General features: G+C 47.7%; 1 protein-coding gene and 1 long non-coding RNA gene across 2 annotated transcripts in view; one reads left to right on the top strand and one right to left on the bottom strand.

Annotated features, from left to right (window-relative positions):
* The window catches only part of CYSTM1 (cysteine rich transmembrane module containing 1), a 74,110-nt gene extending 62,678 nt beyond the window's left edge, over positions 1-11,432 (bottom strand). Inside the window, exon 1 of the mRNA XM_081500993.1 lies at positions 11,182-11,432. The gene's annotated coding sequence lies outside the window, so the exon portion shown is untranslated. The remainder of the gene's footprint in view (positions 1-11,181) is intronic.
* A 2,201-nt stretch (positions 11,433-13,633) lies between these two features.
* Positions 13,634-17,045, top strand: LOC145510250 (uncharacterized). The gene is made up of 3 exons (XR_014056921.1): positions 13,634-13,782; positions 14,718-14,981; positions 16,806-17,045. It is a non-coding gene; the product is annotated as an uncharacterized LOC145510250 (long non-coding RNA).
* Positions 17,046-18,666: the final 1,621 nt, after the last annotated feature.

The following is an 18,666-nucleotide window of genomic DNA, read 5'->3' as shown; positions in this document are numbered from 1 at the left end:
TTTTTATTGACTATATGAACTCATAATGTTTGGACATAGGTTAAAAATATATTGTTGAAATTCATTTCACCTGAACTTTTTACTTTTAATGAAAATTGCTGTATGATTTTCATTATATTTCTATTGGAGAGCACTATCCTAAGGTGTCCTGGAGGAGCCTGTTCTGGGATTCCCTGGTGGCTCAGTAGAAGAGAATCTGCCTGCCAAGCAGGAGATGCAGGTTCAATCCCTGGGTCAGGAGGATTCCTCTGGAGAAGGAAACAGCAACTCACTCCATTATTCTTGCCTGGGAAATCCCATGGACAGAGGAGCCCGGCATGCTACAGTCCATGGAAGACCCACTGCTTCTGAATCACTGGGGCCAGGGCCTAGGAATCTTCAAGTAACAAACCCTCTGAGGGAGCAGAACCTATAAAAGTTAGCATTTATGGCCCTCTGGTCCCTCAAACTCTGCAGATGTTTTCCTCAACCTGTCTCTCCTCATGTGTCCTGCTTAACTGGGCCATCGTCCTGCAGGGAAGCCAGGCCTTCAAGCTACAAACCTGAAGTCCCCTGAGTCTGGGATCGTCCCCATCACCTCTTAGCAGAGTTTGGCCCTTCTCCCCTCCCCTTATTCTTACCCCCCAGACCTGTTCAGGCCTTCCCCTTGATTTCACACCAGAACCAGTGGTCTTGCTCTCCACCTGTCTAATCTGGAGGTCTTGATCTGGAATAGACACCTGGCTCTAATATTCCCATATTTAAAATTCTCCAGGGGTTTCCCATCCTGCAGGATCCAGTCTATGAGGCAGTTAAAAACCTTTCTCCTCAGCCTCATCTCTCTGGCCACTCACCTAGAAGGAAAACTCCAGCTGGACTTATCTGATGCCCAGATCTTTGAATTTTCCATGGAGCTGCTTGCCTCTGGGCTGCAGCTCAGAGGCACCCTTCACTGGAACACTCTTCTTTGCTACTCTTCCTTCAAGTCTGAGCTGAAATGTCACCTCCTCTGGTGAGAGGTTGCAAATAGAACATCTGTCACCTTCCCAGATGTTCTCAGGTAGTGCTGACTACTTCCTCCTCTTTCCCTGTGCTGCTGCTGCTGCTAAGTCGCTACAGCCATGTCCGACTCTGTGCGACCCCATAGACTTCAGCCCACCAGGCCGTCATCCCTGAGATTCTCCAGGCAAGAACACTGGAGTGGGTTGCCATTTCCTTCTCCAATGTATGAAAGGAAAAGTGAAAGTGAAGTCGCTCAGTTGTGTTCGACTCTTTGTGACCCCATGGACTGCAGCCCACCGGGCTCCTCCATCCATGGGATTTTCCAGGCAAGCGTACTGGAGTGGGATGCCATTGCCTTCTCGGTCTTTCCCTGTACATGCCCTCAAAATATCACCCATGACTGTGTATTGCCTTTATTTGCTTGTGTGTTTCTGCCCATCTAGACCCATGAGGGATTTCCATCTTATTAATTTCAAATTCCAAACCTTTATCAGGGTTGATAAGGTCCAGTATGATCTGGCTCACACTTACCTCTTCACCCTGACTCCTATCACTCTGCCCTACCCACTTCACCCTGTCACTCTGGCCTTCAAACTGTTTCCAAGATTACGAGACTGCTTCCTGTTCTGGGTCATTGTTCTTGAAGTGACCTTTTTCTGGAATAGCCTCCCCTAGATCTTTCATGGCTGTCTCTCTTGAGTGCTCAGTCACTTTAGTCATGTCTGACTCTTTGCGACCCCATGGACTGTAACCCAGCAGGCTCCTCTGTCCATGGGGATTCTCCAGGCAAGAATACTAGAGTGGATTGCCATGCCCTCCTCCAGGGGATCTTCCCAGTTGAGGGATCAAACCCACGTCTCTTATGTCTCCTGCATTGGCAGGCGGGTTCTTTACCACTAGTGCCACCTGGGAAGCCCCTTGACATCCAGATCTCCTCTCAAATGTCACCTCAAGAATCACTTGGCCAACCAATCAAAGGTAATCTTCCCTCCCTCCACTGTCTCTTACATACTATATTTTCTTTCCTTCATAGCACTTACCATAAGCTATAGTTAATTCATTTTAAAAATCAGCCCTATTGGAGTACAATTTGCATATGATAAAATGCACGTTTAAGGTGTACAGTTATGTGAGTTTTGCCAAATACCCAAATATCTACCACTCTACTCAAGATGTAGAATATTTCCATAATCTGTATAATTTTCCTGATTCCTCTTTCCAGTCAGTACACCCCCTCCCCAGGGCCAGCCCCAGTCAATCTCTGCTCTTGCTTTCTGTTCCCATAGCTTCATGTTGCTTGCTCTAGAATTGCATTTAAATGTAATCATCCAGGGAGTTCTCTGGTGGTCTAGTGGTTAGAATTCAGCACTTTCACTCCTGTGACCCGGGTTCAATCCCTGGTCAGGGAACTGAGATCCCACAAGCTGGGCAGAGGTGGCACCCCCTAAAAAGAATAGTGTAAATGTTATTATCCACCAGCATATACTCTCCTGCCTGGCTTCTTTCACTTAGCATAATGTTCTGGAGGTCCATTCATGTTGTAGCAGTTATCAGCATCTATTTCTTTTCATTACTGAATAGTAAGCTATTGTATGAATGTATCTATTTGCTTGTTGATGGACATCTGGGCCATTTCCAGTTTCAGGGTATTACGAATAATGCTGCTTTGACTTACAGACACAGGAAACAAACTTACGGTTACCAAAGGGGAAAGGAGTGGGGGAGGGATAAATAAGGAGTTTGGGATTAGCAAATGCAAACTATTACATATGAAATAGATAAACAACAAGGTCCTACTGTATAGCACAGGGAACTATATTCAATATCTTGTAATAAACTATAATGGAAAAGAATCTGGAAAAAAAAATCTTTATCTATCTGAATCCCTTTGCTGTATACCAGAAACTAAATCAGCATTGTAAATCAAATATACCTCAATTTTTAAATATCTAAATAAATAAATAAAGCTGCTTGGACAATTTGTGACAAGTCTTTGTGTAGACATACATTTCATTTTTTTTCAGCTAAATACCTGTATTACACAATGGAATATTACGCCACCATTAAAAAGAATACGTTCAAATCAGTTCTAATGAGGTGGATGAAACTGGAGCCTATTATACAGAGTGAAGTAAGCCAGAAAGAAAAACACCAATACAGTATACTAATGCATATATATATGGTATTTAGTTAATCGGTAAAGATGACCCTGTATGCGAGACATCAAAAGAGACACAGATAAATAGAACAGTATTATGGACTCTATGGGAGAGGACAAGGGCGGGATGATATGGGAGAATGGCATGGAAGCATGTAAATTATCATATGTAAAAGGAATCGCCAGTCCAGTTTCGATGCATGGTACAGGGTGCTCAGGGCTGGTGCACCGGGATGACCCGGAGGGATGGGATAGGGAGGGAGATGGGAGGGGGTCTGGAAGGGGAACACATGTACATCCATGATGGATTCATGTCAATGTATAGCAAAACAAATACAATATTATAAAGTTAAAAAATAAATAAATAAACTAATTAAAAATAAATAAATAAATACCTGTATTAGAGATTGCTGGGCATATGGTAAGTGTATATTTTACTTTATAAGATACTGCCACATTTCTTTCCAAAGTGATTTTCCATTTCACACTCCTGCCAGCAACATATGAGTTTCAGTTGTTCCACATCTTTGACAACACTAATTACTGGTCTTTTAAATTTCAGCCATCCTAATAGATGTATGGTGTTACCTCATTTGTATTTCCCTAACAGCTAATGACATTGGACAGCTTTTTGTGTGTTTATGGAATTTGTGTCACTTCTTTTTAAAGTATTTGTTAAAATCTTTTGCCCATATTTTCTTTTGGTCATCTTCTTAACATTGAGGTATATTTCTTTATATATTTTAGATACAAATTATTTGTCAAAAATATGATTGCTAAACTTTCTTCTAGTTGGCAACTTACCTTTTCATGTTCTTAATGCTGTCTTCCAACTCACTCCCCCTTTTATAATTAGTTCTTTCCATGATCTGAGAAATCTCTGCCTATCCCAAAGTCATGTAGATTTTCTTATGCTTTCTTCTACAAGTTTTAAAGTTTTCTTTTTAAAAAATTTAGTTCTTCGATCCATCTCAAGTATGTTGTGAAGTAGAGACTGAGAGTCATTCGTTTCCTATGGATATTCAATTATTCCAGCACCATCTGCTGGAAAGTCTTATCTCTTCACCTGTAGTTACTTAAATTTTAATTACTGAATTTTTCATTTAATTATTTGTCTCTCCCACTAGACTGTAAACTCCATATATTTGTTCTAAGTGAATCTGGGCTCTTTTCCATCACTGCTACCTCCTTGCAGGGAGAGGAAACAGAGTAACGGTTTACTCGGCAGTTAATTCTAGACGTGACCCTGGGAACAGGAGTAGGGTGTGGGACGGGAAGGAAGGAAAGCAAGACGTGCTATGGAGTTGATGGCCACTTGTAGGGCTCAATCCAGCGGGGGCCTGCTGAGGAGCAGCAGAGAGGGCACCTCAGAACCGTCTACCGAGCATCAGAGCAGCGAGCATACATCTGCCAATACCAGTCTTATGGGTCCAGGGTTACCCCAGCAGGGCTAACTCGCCCACACTTCCAGACCATCATGCTTGAGTCCAGATACAAGCAAGAAGGGATGAGTTGTGAGGAGCAGCTAAGCCAACCTGTGTGAAGCTGGTTGCCATGGCAATGGCTGAGTAAAAGGTGGGCCAGAAGGGTGGGAGAAGCGTCACAAGAGGTCTCCGATACACATTCATTCAACAAATATTTATTGTCTCCTCTGTGCCAAGCCCTGTGTTAAGCACTGGAGACAGTCATCAAAAAGCCAACAGGAGACAGACAGTAAACAGTTTGGTAACTGATACAACATTTTATCAAGCAAAGTACTGTGAAGACAAATAAAACAGGGCAGGAGAACTGTGAGGCTGAGTGGCAGGATGGGGTGCCTTTGGACCATCAGGGAAGGCCTCTGAGAAGCTGATATTAGAGAGTAAATGCGGTGAGAAACTGAGCCACCTGCATATGGAGAGCAAGAACATTCCAGGCAGAAGACGCTTAGGGTATTAGAGAAACAACAGGGAAGTCACTGCAACTGGAGCTCAAGTCACAAAGGTCAGGAGAGAGGGTCTGGCAGGCCTCAGAAGTGAGTTTGAACTTTATTTTGAGTGTGGTGTGAAGCCACTGGGGGTTTTAAGAAGGGTCATGGCATAGTCTTATTTACAGTTTAAAAACTGTGCAGGGTACCATGACACATGTATTAGAATGGCTGAAATTAAAACAAAACAAAACTGATAATACCCAGTGGTGGCAGGAATGCAGGGTGACTGCAGCTCTCATATACTGCTGGTGGGAATGCAAAGTGGTAGAGCCAGTTGGCAAAAGAGTTCAGTCATTTCACATAAAGATAAACAAAGATAAACTTACATTTATCATGCAACCCAACAATCCCATTCTTAGGGATTTACCGGAGTAGAGTGGAGCTTATATTCACAAACCTGTTACACAGATGTTCACAGTAACTTGACTCATAATTACCAAAAAACTGGAAACAATTCAAAAGCCCTTCAACTGGTAAAAGGCTAAAAGGTGGCAAGCCCATGTAAAAATAATACTTAGTAACAAAAAAGGATGAACAAACCATACATGCAACAACCTGGAAGAACCTCAAGAGCCTTATGCTTAGTGAAAAAACTCAATCTCAAAAGGTTACATATTGTATGATTTCATTTATACAACATTCTCAAAATGACAAAACTATAGAAATGGAGATCAGATTACTGGTTGCCAGGGGTCAGGGAGGAGGACCAGGGAGGCATGAGGTGGGAGCGAGTGTCACTACAAAGAGGGAGCATGAGAGAGTTCTTCCATGGTGATATCACAGTTATCCATCTCAACGGGCCGTGGTAGTTACAGGAATCTCTACTCTGGATTTAAGTGCATAGAACTATACACACAGCTCCCCCCCACACAAATGAATGCAGGTTAAAAACTGGTTAAAACTAGGGAATTCCCTGGTTGCCCAGTGGTTAGTTCTTTGTGCTGCTTTCATTGCAAGAGTGAGGGTTCAATCCCTGGTTGGGGAACTAAGATCCCATAAGCCACGTGGTGTAAGGTCTGTTGTCTAGTTAACAGTAAAGTATCAATGCAGATGTTCTAGTTTTGATATTTTACTACAACACAATATAAGATGTCACCATTATAGGAAACTGGTTAAAGGGTGTATGAGACTCTATTATTTTTGCAGTGTCCTGTGAGTGTGTATCTATTTCAAAACTAAAAGTTTAGAAATAAAACTCTAGCAAGTGCATAAAAAATCTGTAAAAGGCTTTCTCTGAGATAGCTGCTGCTGCTAAGTCGCTTCAGTCGTGTCCGACTCTGTGCGACCCCACAGACGGAAGCCCACCAGGCTCCTTGTCCTTGGGATTCTCCAGGCAAGAATACTGGAGTGTGTTGCCATTTCCTTCTCCAATGCATGAAAGTGAAAAGTGAAAGTGAAGTTGCTCAGTCGTGTCCGACTCCTAGCGACCCCATAGACTGTAGCCTACCAGGCTCCTCCATCCATGTGATTTTCCAGGTAAGAGTACTGGAGTGGGTTGCCATTGCCTTTTCCTCTCTGAGATAGGGGAGATTTGCAAATGATGGAGGGTAGATGACATTTGGGAATGTATTGTCAACCTTCTCAGGTATGATAACGTATGGTCAGCATTCATTCTTTTTTTTGGGGGGGAGCAGTTTGGCCACACCTTGGGGCTTGCAGGGATCTCAGTCCTGACAAGGGATTGAACCCACACCCCCTGTAGTGGAAATGCAGAGTCTTAACCACTGAACCACCAGGTAAGTCCCTCATCACTCATTCTTAGGTGATATATGTTGAAGTTTTAGAAGTGAACTGTTGGTGTCTACAACTTACTTTCAAATGGTTCAACAAATACATACCTATTATAGATGTCACTTTAAAATACAGCAAAATGCAAACAATTATTGAACTAGGTGGTACATTTATAGGTATTCACTCTATTATTCTTTTAAATTTGTATTGAAAACATTTTATGATGAAAAGTTGAAAGGAGAAAAGGGATGAATTGCTGATATGTGCAACAATATGGATGACTCTCAAAAGCATTGCAGTAAATGAAAGGGGCACAAGACTGCAAATTGCAAGATTCCATTCTGCAATTGGAAAAAAGGCAAAACTATAAGGACAAAATCAGATCACTGGTTTCCAGTGGCTGGGCTTGGGGGAGAGGTCTTATCACTAAAGAACAGAAGAAAAATTTGGTGTGGGGGGGCATATTCTATATTTTGATTGTGATGGTGGTTACATGACTGTTTGTTACATGGTGTTTGTTGAAATTCATAGATCTATACACTCAAAAAGGTAAAATTTAATGTGTGTAAATTATACCCCTCCAAAAGGGAAGTATCATGTGTAGAAGCTACTGAAGATCTAAATATAAGACATAACACCATAAAAATCCTAGAAGAGAACATAGGCAAAATATCCTCTGACATAAATCATACCAATGTTTTCTTAGGTCAGTCTCCCAAGGCAACAGCAAAATAAATAAATAAATAAATAAATAAAATAGGACCTAATCAAACCATAAACAAAAAGACAATCTACAGACTTGGGGAAAATATTTGCAAATGATGTGACTGACAAGGGCTTAGTTTCCAAAATATACAAACAGCTCACACAGCTCAATATCAAAATAACAAACAATCCAATCAAAGAAGGGCAGAGGACCTAAATAGACATTTCTGCAAAGAAGACATATAGATGGTCAATAGGCACATGAAAAGATGTTCACCATTGCTAATTATCAGAGAAACGCAAATCAAAACTACAATCAAAACTATCAGTCAGAATGGCCATTATTAAAAAGTCTACAAATAATAAATGCTGGTGAGGGTGTGGAGAAAAGGGAGCCCTCCTACACTGTTGATGGGAATGTAAACTGGTGCAGCCACTATGGAAAACAGTATGGAGGTTACTTGAAAAACTAAAAATAGAGTTGCCATATGATCTAGCAATCCCACTCCTGGGAATATACACAGACAAGACTATAATTAAAAAAGGTACATGCACCCTTATGGTCACAGCAGCACTACTTACAATAGCCAAGACCTGGAAACAACCTAAATGTCCATTGACAATGAGTGGATAAAGAAGATGGACTGTTACTCAGCCATCAAAAAGAATGAGATAATGCCAGGTGCAAACATGGATGGACCTAAGGATTATCATACTAAGGAAAGTAAGTAAGAAAGAGAAAGTCAAATACCATATGGTATCACTTATATGTGGAATCTAAAGTACACAAATTAACATGTCTACAAAACAAAAACAGACTCACAGGGAGAACAGACATTTGATTGCCAAGTGGGGATGGGAGAGGAATGGACTGGGAGTTTAGGCTTAGCACATGCAAACTATTACATATTCAGTGGATAAACAACAAGGTCCTATTGTATCACACAGGAAACCATATTCAATATCCTGTGACAAACCATAATGGAAAAGAATATATCTATATTATTCTTATTAGCAATAAGAATATATAATATATATATATACACATATAACTGAGTCACTTTGCAGTACAGAAGAAATTAACACAACATTTTAAACCAACAATACTTCAGTAAAATTAAAAAAAAATTGCAATAAAACACAAGCTGTACTGTGCTTAGTTGCTAAGTCATGTCCGACTGTTTGTGACCCCATGGGCTGTAGGCTGTCAGGCCCCTCTGTCCATGGGAATTCTCCAGGCAAGAATACTGGGGTGGGTAGCCTATCCCTTCTCCAGGGGATCTTCCCAACCCAGGAATTGAACTGGGCTCTCCTGCATCGCAGGCAGATTCTTTACCAGCTGAGCTACCAGGGAAGCCCAAAACACAAGCTACTGGGGGGCAAAGATCTTATCTAAGTCTTGTTTCTTTTCCTTATAACACACCTGGCATCTAATAAGCACTGAATAAACATTAGCTCATATGTGCAGTAAGGTTTTTCCCCCAATAAAACCCCTATAATCTGGGGACCCTCAGCCATGTAGGCTCTGCTCTATGGCTCTTTGTGGGGTGAGTGATGTAGCCTTGTCTTACTCCCATAGGTTTGCTGTATTTCCTGCTGTATTCTTGGGAACAGTGAGGTCCTTCAGTCTCATGTACCCTGATGCTCTCTGTGGCCATTTGAGGGACCAGCGACAGCCCCAGGAAGTGGCACTGCTTCAACAGAGACCCAGGAAAAGGTGTTTACCTTTCTCCTGAGACTTGTAAATCCAAACCAAGCTTCCTTCTCCATGTAGCAAAGACTAGCTCATTTTACATCGAAAAAAGAAGTTAGAAATTCTCCTCACAAACATCAAATGCTAAATAAACAGGACACTTAGTCTTCCAACATAATAACATTGAAAACTACTGTCTGGCTTTCTCAGTGCCAAGTTCCTTCACAGGCTCTGTGTTATCCTCATAGGGCTGGAACCTGGTGGCTATTGTTAGCAGCCCCATTGCACAAGTGGGATAACTGTGACTCAGAGAGGTGAAAAGAGTTGCCCTTGGCCACACCCTGGGGTGCTCTGACAACCAACCCTATGCCTACTTACCTGCTTAGTACTATGTTGTCTTTCACGGAGCATCCCCACCCCCACCCCCTTTCAGCCACTAGCCCTACCCCTACTCAGGGAACAGCCTTGATGCACAAGCTTTGTGGGTCCAACAACACTGCAGGGGACCTTGGGACTCTTCTCCTGACACAGAATGGAATGTTCTCTCTGCAGTAGGTGAGCGGTGGCATTTAGGTCAAATATGGAAGGCAAGGGGCGGGTGGGGGTGAAGGGAGGGGAAGGGAGGGGAGAACATGCAGAAAACACCAGATGCTCTCTCTACGTTTAAAAAAACACAGGCATTAGGGAACACAGATTTTTATCAGGCTGTTGGGAGAGAGAGGGGGAGGGGAAGAGCAGGCTGTAGAGGAAGTCAGGGCTCCCATCCAGACCTTAGAACTGGGTCTGGGGCCCAGTGATAATGATAATAAGGATGGTGAATGATGACAATAGTCACAGATGCTGTGTGCCAGGTGCTAAGCTAAGCGCTCCACACAAGTGACCTCAGGTAACACTCAGTAACTCTTCAGACTTAACTACTATTATTTTCATTCCCATTTTTTCGGATTAGGAAACTGAGGCCTAGAGAGTACATACACGAAATCACATATTTTCATACGTCAGGCTCATGTACATTCACTGAGTCAGGTCAGGAAGGACACACATCACTCAGTTACCTGAGGTGGGGGAAGGGGGTGAACATGACAAGGGTGCGGAGCTTTAGCTTTTTAATTGCATCCTTTCATATTTTTTACAAGGGAATGAGTATCCCTGCGTGTGTGCTGAAAGAAAAAAAAAAAAAGGAAGGCAGAAAGGAAAAAAGAAAGAGAAAAAGGTGGGCGGTATTCAAGACTGTGTCCAGGGATCCCGCAGCTCACTCGAAGCCGGTTCTCCCAGATCCGCAGATCGCAGCCCTTAACCGCTAGGCAGCACTGGTTTTCAAAGCAAGTCCCGAGTTCTTGCCCCCAAACTCCTGACAGTGAGTAGCCAGGACTCGACTTCTGACAGACGTCGGCCCTTTGCCCCACCCGCCCTCGCTGGGATTCCCCGCGAGACAGGACCAGTCGTGCGTCTCAGCCCCCGCGGGAGCCCAGCGCTCACCGTCCAGCCCCGGGGCCCGCCCACTGTCACCGAGCGGACTCCGGGCCAATCAGCCCCGGGGGATGCCACGCCGGGAGACGACAGCGGCAGGAAACCAAGGTCAAGGCCCCGGACACAATGGGGCCATTGTCGGTCTCCAGTCAGTTGACTTTCAAGCCGCAGTTCCCCATCCACCCTCGCTCCTTCCCCCCACCCCCGCCCCTTGCCAGGAAGTCACCCAAACCCACTGCCTCCTTTTCAGCCTCCGTCCGAAGGAAGCCGCATTCCGGATCCTACCCCGGCTCCGGGAGGCCGGGCGGCCCCGTGCGGGGGCCTGCTATATCCACCAGGTGGCGACAGAGCACCGCACTTCTGAGGACGGGCAGCGAGGCCAGGGGCCGGAGCTCAATCACCTATCAGGGCGAGGGGGCACCCAGCACTTCCTGATTTATCCAAAAAACCAAGTCGTATTATACTGTCCCTCACCTTTACTCTGAGGTCATCGGACCTGAAATTTCAAGGCTTCTTCTCTCAGCAAACGGCAAAATGGTCCGTAGACTACAGCGCTTTTCCTTGATGGAGAGGAAAGCCAAGTGGGAACCTCTTTACTCTGCAAGCTTTTCCGATCTGGGTTATCAACTGGCTGATTGATTGGTTGTTGTTGTTGTTTAGTCGCGAAGTGGTGTCCGATTCTTTGTGACCCCGTGGACTGTAGCCCGCCAGCCTCCTCTGTCCATGGGATTCTCCAGGCAAGATTACGGAGTGGGTTGCCATTTCTCTGCGTAATAATAAACATCATCTCCAAAAGGCCTCGCTGCTCTACACCGCACCCCCCCCATGTAAATTATGTACCCCCCTGTTGTTGTGCCTTAGAATCCGCTGTAGTTTTGCTTCTTGTCATGTATCACAACTAGTAATTTGACACGTTTGTTTGATTCTTTTCCACGTGGGTATATGCTCCAGGAGAACAGGTACCAGGTCCACTTTTGTTCACCAATGCATCCTTAGTGCCTAGTACAGGATCTGGCACACAGTGTTGCTCAGTCGTGTCCAACTCTTTGTGACCCCATGAACTGCAGCATGCCAGGCTTCCCTGTCCTTCGCCATCTCCCAGAGTTTGCTCAAACTCATGTCCATTGAGTCAGTGATGCCATCCAACCATCTCATCCTCTGTCATCCCCTTCTCCTCCTGCCTTCAATCTTTCCCAGCATCAGGGTCTTTTCCAATAAGTTGGCTGTTTGCATCAGGTGGCCAAAGGATTGGAGCTTCAGCTTCAGCTTCAGCATCAGTCCTTCCAATGAATATTCAGGATTGATTTCCTTTAGGATTGACTGGTTTGATCTCTTTGCAGTCTGAGGGACTCTCAAGAATCTTCTCCAACACCACAGTTTGAAAGCATCTATTCTCTGCACACAGTAGGTGTTCAATAAATATCTACCAACGTAGGGGCTTCCCTGGTGACTCAGTAGTAAAGAATCTGCCTGCCAATGCAGGAGACATGGGTTCAATCCCTGGTTGGGGAAGATCTCCCATGCCAAGGAGCAAGTAAGCCCCAGTGCCACAACTACTGAGCCCACGCTCTACAGCCCACCAGCTGCAACTACTGAGCCCACATGGGGCAACTACTGAAGCCTGGGCACCCTAGAGCCTGTATTCCGCAACCAGAGAAGCCACCTCAATGAGGAGCCCGAGCTCCACAACTAGAGAGCAGCCCCCGCCTGCAGCAACTAAAGAAAATCCTGTGCAGCAACGACGACCCAGTGCAGCCAACAATAAATAAATACAATTACAAATACTTGTCAACATAATAAATGAGCTGGGTTCCAGATGCCTGGCTCCACAATCTCCCTTCCAACCTGCATATGATGGGCAACTTTACACGCATCACTTAATATTTCTGAGTTTTAGTTTCCTCATTGGTTGACCCAGTGGAACCTCAGGCCCTTCCTGGGCCAGGCAAGTGGTCAGATAGAAGATTCAAAACAAGTGCACCCAGTACACAGGCTCCTCCTGAGACCTGCCATCCTCACTGCATCACCCGAAGACATGCCCACACCATGCCCCAGCCCTGGGGAAGGAAGAAGAGCCTTTCAGGGAGGTGACCAGGAGAAGCCCACCACTGACTCAGAAGGCCTAGGAAGGGGATCCTGGCAGCGTTCCAGTCTCCATTGCTACCAGGGACTCTTGCAGCCCCTCTGCAAAGTGGGCTGGGGAGTGAGCCAGAGGATCTGAGGGCCCAAACACACAAGCACCGCACTTCACACACTGGGGTAGCTGAGAGCACAGACTCTGGAGGCCTACCCCAGCTCTGTGGCTTACCAGTGTTGGCAAATCATTTTCCTTAAGCCTCAGCCTCCTTGCCTATAAAATCAGGGCAATGATAATAGTGCTGAACTCCTAGGGTGGTTTTGTGGATTTAGTGAGCTAATACATATAACATCCTGCACACTGTGGGCACTTAGTAACATTAATGTTACTGCCATTAAACACTCACTCTTTAGCTCCTTTATCACAAGGTTCCGCCAGTTTGGAGACAAGGAACCTGAGACCCAGAGAGGTAAAGTAACTTGCTCAGGGTTCCAGGATTCAAACCCAGGTTCATTTGATCTCAGAGTCTGTGCTCTTGGCAGGTGAGGGAGGTGGTCCCAGGTGCCTGAGGCATGACGGGGTCAGAGCAGGTAGAAAAGGAGAGGAGGGAAGGAACCTCCCAGGGCAGGTAGATGCTGAGGCACCTACAGGGTCTGGCAGGCCAGCCTGAGCCACAAATCTCCTCTCACAGCACCCCCAGGAGTTTGTGGCCCCCGCTCACCCACGTTGTCCCGTTGGGCTTGGGCCCCTCCTTCTCTCCTCTTCCCTCCAGAATGCAGTCATCTTGACTAACAAATGTGACCATGGCTACCCTGACACGTGTGTGACGCCTGCTGGTCAGGCCAGGCCAGTCAGTGTGCCAAGCTGAGCTCAGGCCCCTTCCCACGTGCCAGGGTGCACGGGCTCTTCCACCCAAGCAGTAGAGCCATCCTGCTTCCTCCCCCGCTCTGCAAAGGTGGGCCAGGAGCTGGGGGAGAACTGAGCTTGAGGAAGAAGAGGTGAGAAGGGCTGCAGAGTGTAGAAGATGCTGCTCTGGCAGGCCTTGGGTTTGGGAGTGAGTGGGCATGGTGGGGAAGGGAAGAGGCAGTCCAGCTTTGCCCACCCTCCAGAGTCAATGAGACCAAGTTTGAGTCCAGACACTGTCACTTATAAACTATGTGACTTTGGGAAGCCATAACTTCTCTGAGCCTCAGTTTTATCCTCTGTAAAATGGGGTTATTAAGCTCACTTGAGGTTTATGGAGACTTCAAAAACTAATGCATGAAAAATGTGAGAGCACAGGGCAGACACCTAGTCAGCTCTCTATACATGATCTCCTTTGCTGCTGCTGTAGTTGCTGCTACTGTTGCTGATGACAGCTTGGGGACAAGGCCAAACTCTTTGCGTGGCCTTGTCTGGAAGAGGGTCAGCCAGGTTGGCTGGGGGAAGCTTCCTCCTTGCCTGATCCCACTGATAATGACACCAGGTCCTTGGACCTGAAGGAGGAAGCTCAGAGGTCCTGGAAGGGAGAGTCCCCCTCCCCTTCCGCACCCCCTCCTCCCATCACGTGGTGTCCTGCCAGCCTGTGAGATGGGATGGGGACCTCTTATCTTGAGGCAGCGTGGTGTCTCGTCCTTCCCTCTCACTTCTTCTCTAACTGTTGCCAGTGCCAGAGACCTGCTTCCCTGTGCGGTGGGTGGTGGGGCGGGGTAAGGTTGGGGTGGGGGGGCAGGGGTCAAGTGCGTAGAAGGCTGAAGGAGCTGGGGGGGTGAATAGAGAAGGTTCTCCAGTGTATAAAGAGGATGGGGCCGCTTCTACCTCAGGCTGAAATGAGGTAATTGTCCCCATACCCTTCCATCCCCTCAGCTGTTTTCCTAAGCATGATGCTGTTGGCAAAGTAAAAGAATGGCAGCTTTAATGAAGAAGTGAAAATGACTTTTTTTTCCAACAACAGAATCTCCAGTCCAGGTGGCCATCTGACACACCATTTCCAGGGCTGGGGGCTGCTGCTCCCATATCCTAGCCTGTATCCTTGCTCAACCTGAGAGCACGTGGGGCTGGGCCTTGCAAAGGCAGCCACGCAGGCTTGGGCTCAGGCTGGAACTGAAATCCTGCCCTTCAGCCCTTTTCCTAAACACTGGCCAGAGTAGGGCCCATCGAGAACCAGGATGGCTCTGGAGTCCCATCCTCAGGCAGGGTCTTTCGGCCCCTCCAGCAGGTGAGCCCCGCCGGCTCTATTTCCATTCTCCTAACCTCCATCTCTACCCAGATCCCCCAGAATCTGGGGAGGGAAAACTAGGGTCTGAATCCCTGAGGACCCGTCAGCACCCCTGGGAACTGGCCTGAGAGGACAGGTGAGCTCCCCAAGGAGACCGGTCCCTGTGTGTGGAGCCTCTGGAGTTCATGATCTGATCTTTGATTAGGCTGGAATGTTCCCAGTCCGGTTCACAGCAATGTCCAATGTCCAACAGGAGAGACTGTGGGAGGGTGTCTCTGGTTCCTCAGCTTGGAAACCCACAGGCCCTGTTTTCAGGGTCTGTGACTTCTGGCCTGCCCACCCACCCTCTCCTCCTGCCTCTGCTCACCTCACCCCCACCCCCCATCCCTATTTCTCAGCAGCCCTCAGCGTTACTCTTGTGGTCCCCTCTGCCCCTACCTCCAGTCACCCCTCTGTCTCCCTGATTTAATTTTTACTACTTCATTAGGACTCCCCTCCAGGAAGCCTTGCTGACCCCTCCCCTCCCTGCTGACCCAGGCTGGGCTGGCTGTCCCTCCACTCTGCCATATGCTAGCTCCAGAGTACTTGCCTTGGAAAGCATCTGTCCCCTCTCACCTGCCCCAGGACAGGGATGCTGCCATCGCTGAGCAGCCCATGTGGAAGGGCTCAACTGGAATTGATTGATGAGTGGCGGTCAACTCTTGGCTTTAGATCAAACACCTTATGAACAGAGAGAATGCCTCTCCCCTCTCTAACTCCTGGGGTTCAGGACCCCTTTCTCTCCTGCTAAACCCTCCCTACTGGCCCCCACTCCCATCACCACCTGATGAAAGCAATGGAGATGATTCAGCCAAGGAGATGACACAGGGCTACAGGGCAGCTGAAGGACCCAGGTTTCCCAGCTGGAAAAGCCCTTGACCCTAGTCCCCTCTTCTGTAAAATGGATAATAGGATGGCTTTAAGGACTGAATGTGATAATCCCCATAAGAAGCCCTTTTCCCCTAACTGGTGACTCTCTTTCCCGGAGGCCTTGATCTCCTCTGGAGAGGGGAGGGCGGCTCTGCATTCTGGCACCCATCCTGTTTGCCGCAGTTCTACACCCCTCACCCCTGCCCTTTTCCCTCCCCAGGGCCACACTTTCCCGGAGCGCAGAAGCCAGGGCTGCTCTGGAACACAGAGCAAACTCCGGGGAGTGGCTTTAGTGGCAGGTTTCTGCCCATGTGTCTGTGTTTGGCTTTGGGTTCGGGGGGTACCTCTGGCTCCACAGGTCCATCCTTGTTCCTAAGCCCACCTGCCTGCCAGGTGCCTGACTCTGGGAAGTCACCACCTAAGCATGTCAGGGAGCACAGGCATCTGGGAAGCTCAGCCCTCAGGAACAGGTGAGCTGCCAGCTTCCTGCCCTGGCATCTGGAGCCCTCACTGCCCATCCTCAGGCCACCGTCCCCAAGTCTGTGCGGGGGCAGGATGAACTTGACCGGGGTGGAGGCCAGCATGGACCCACCCCTTCTCTCCAGTGCTTCTCGGTCCCCAGCTCTGGGCTCTGGGGGATGGTCTGTAGGAGGGAAAGAAGGTGTGAACCCTGGAGGCACCGAGACCTCAGTTTTAATCCTAATTGGTTGTGTGTGAATTTCGCCAAATGACTTCATTTCTCTGGGCCTCAGTTTCCTAAGCTATAAAATGAGGGTGACAGTAGCAGTTCTGAGAAAGTCGTAAAGATGAAATAATATAACCCACGTGCTTCGTGCAGCTCAGAGTGCCCGTATCAAGTGAACAATACATAGTAATGTTACTGTTATTATTACCCGTCCCCTGCTATGTTCCCAGCATCTACTCAGGATACCTTAATGCTGTCCAAACTAATGGAGTTGGAATTCATTCAAGATTTACAACGCCTAAGGGACTTGCCTGGTGGTTTAGTGGCTAAGACTTCGCGCTACAAATGCAGGAGGCCTGGCTTCGATCCCTGGTCGGGGAGCTAGATTGCTCATATGGCAACTGAAGATCTCACATGCCTCAACTGAGACCCAGCACAGCCAAATAAATAAATATTTAGAATATCTTAAAGAGGAGTTCAGTCAACTGAATGAGAAGAGAAACGGGTCCACCAGCTTCTAAGGCATGGGGTGCTCTCCTTTTCTGCCCCAACTCATGCCTGGAGCCCCAGTGACCCTGCTGCTGGCCTTAGCTCTTGCATGTCTAAAAGCTCAAGGAGCTCTTGCCTCACCTTCCTGATGTCAAAACTCAGACAGGAGGGCAGCCGTGCTACTCGAGGCCCAAGTGCCTGGCCAGGAAGCACCAACAAGGATCATACCTCTGTTTAATCCCTGCTTCCAGCTTTCCAATGCGGACTCTAGGACTTTCCTCTCCACAGACATGACTCACGGACAACGATACCAGCAGGGGAAGTGGCCTCTCTGTGCTGGGGTCTCAGGGGCAACCAAATCCAGCTATGGAGCTTTGTAGCCACTGAGAAAGTGGAGTGGCCAGCAGAGGGGAGGGGAGAGGCCGAGAGACCCACATCCCCAAAGACTTGGGCCACAGAGGGCAGCAGGTGTGTAGAGCACTCCCCTGGGTCCCAGGTTCTGGCCTCAACCTGTGGATCACGCAGGGGCTAATATCCAGCACATCTGTAAAGACATAAGGAAGCAAATGCAGAGGCCACAGCTGCCTGTGGGTCTAGGCCACCTCATCCACCCTAGGCTGCTGCCCGCTAACCTGTGGCAGCGGCATAGGTACTTGTGTGTCAGCTGAGGGAGCCTGGCATTCCCAGCAGGCCACCCTGGAGGTCTCTCTTGGTGACACCAAGAGGCCCGAGAGGGAGACTCTGCCCAAGGACCGAGGCTAGTGGGTGGAGCTCAGGAGGCTGGGACACAGCGGCTCCACAGCCTGAAACCCCGCCCCGCCACTGGCCTGGAAACTTCAGTCAGTGGCCACAAGGGGCGCTGTAGCCTCCTGCCACCAACTGGCGGCAAAGGAAAAGTGCGTGGCGTCCTCAGGAGAGAGGCTGGCAGAATTCCAGGGTGCTGGGGGTGAGGGATAGGGTACAGGGAGGGGCCTTCTCGGAGCTCTGGGCTCATGTTTCAGGAGGAAGATAAGCACCACACCAGGTTCCGCGGGGGGCCTGTGTCCTGGTCAGTCCCCTCCCACTGCCCCTCCCCTCAGATTGGGTCCCTCCCCCCAATCCCTTCGCAAGCATCCTGTGATTCTCTTTATCATGGCTTATAATTCTCTATTTGCCAGATGGCTTGATTAATGTCTGTATCCCTTATGGACTGTGGATCTACAAGGTGGCACTGTTAGGATGGCCAGCGCTGTGCTCGTCTTCTTTGCTGTCTCCCTAGCAGTTGGCACAGGGCCTCATTCATTTGGTGAAAGAATGAGAATAAGCTCCTTCATCAGACATGGTGAGCTCTCTAAGGGCAGGAAAGGCTTCATTTATTTTTGTACCCCCAACCTCTGCCATGGTGCCTGGCACAAAGTAGGTACCCATTAAACAGTGTGGGATGGAAGACCCTTGGCAGGTGTATTCCTGTCTACCCCTTCCCACTTATGAGGTAGTGAGGACATGGCCTTCTCCTCTGGGTAGGAGCTGGGCAGGGGGAAGGGTAGTGCTGACTTGAGAAGAGGACAGGATTTGAGGCCTTGGGCGGGCTGAACTAGGGGTGGTCTTCCAGCAGGTCGCTGC

This window comes from Giraffa tippelskirchi, chromosome 6 (assembly GCF_054371585.1).
Source record: "Giraffa tippelskirchi isolate mGirTip1 chromosome 6, T2T-mGirTip1v1.2.pri, whole genome shotgun sequence".
Lineage (NCBI taxonomy): Eukaryota > Metazoa > Chordata > Mammalia > Artiodactyla > Giraffidae > Giraffa > Giraffa tippelskirchi.
Note: the sequence above shows the minus strand (reverse complement) of the source record. Positions and strands in the feature narration are given on the sequence as shown.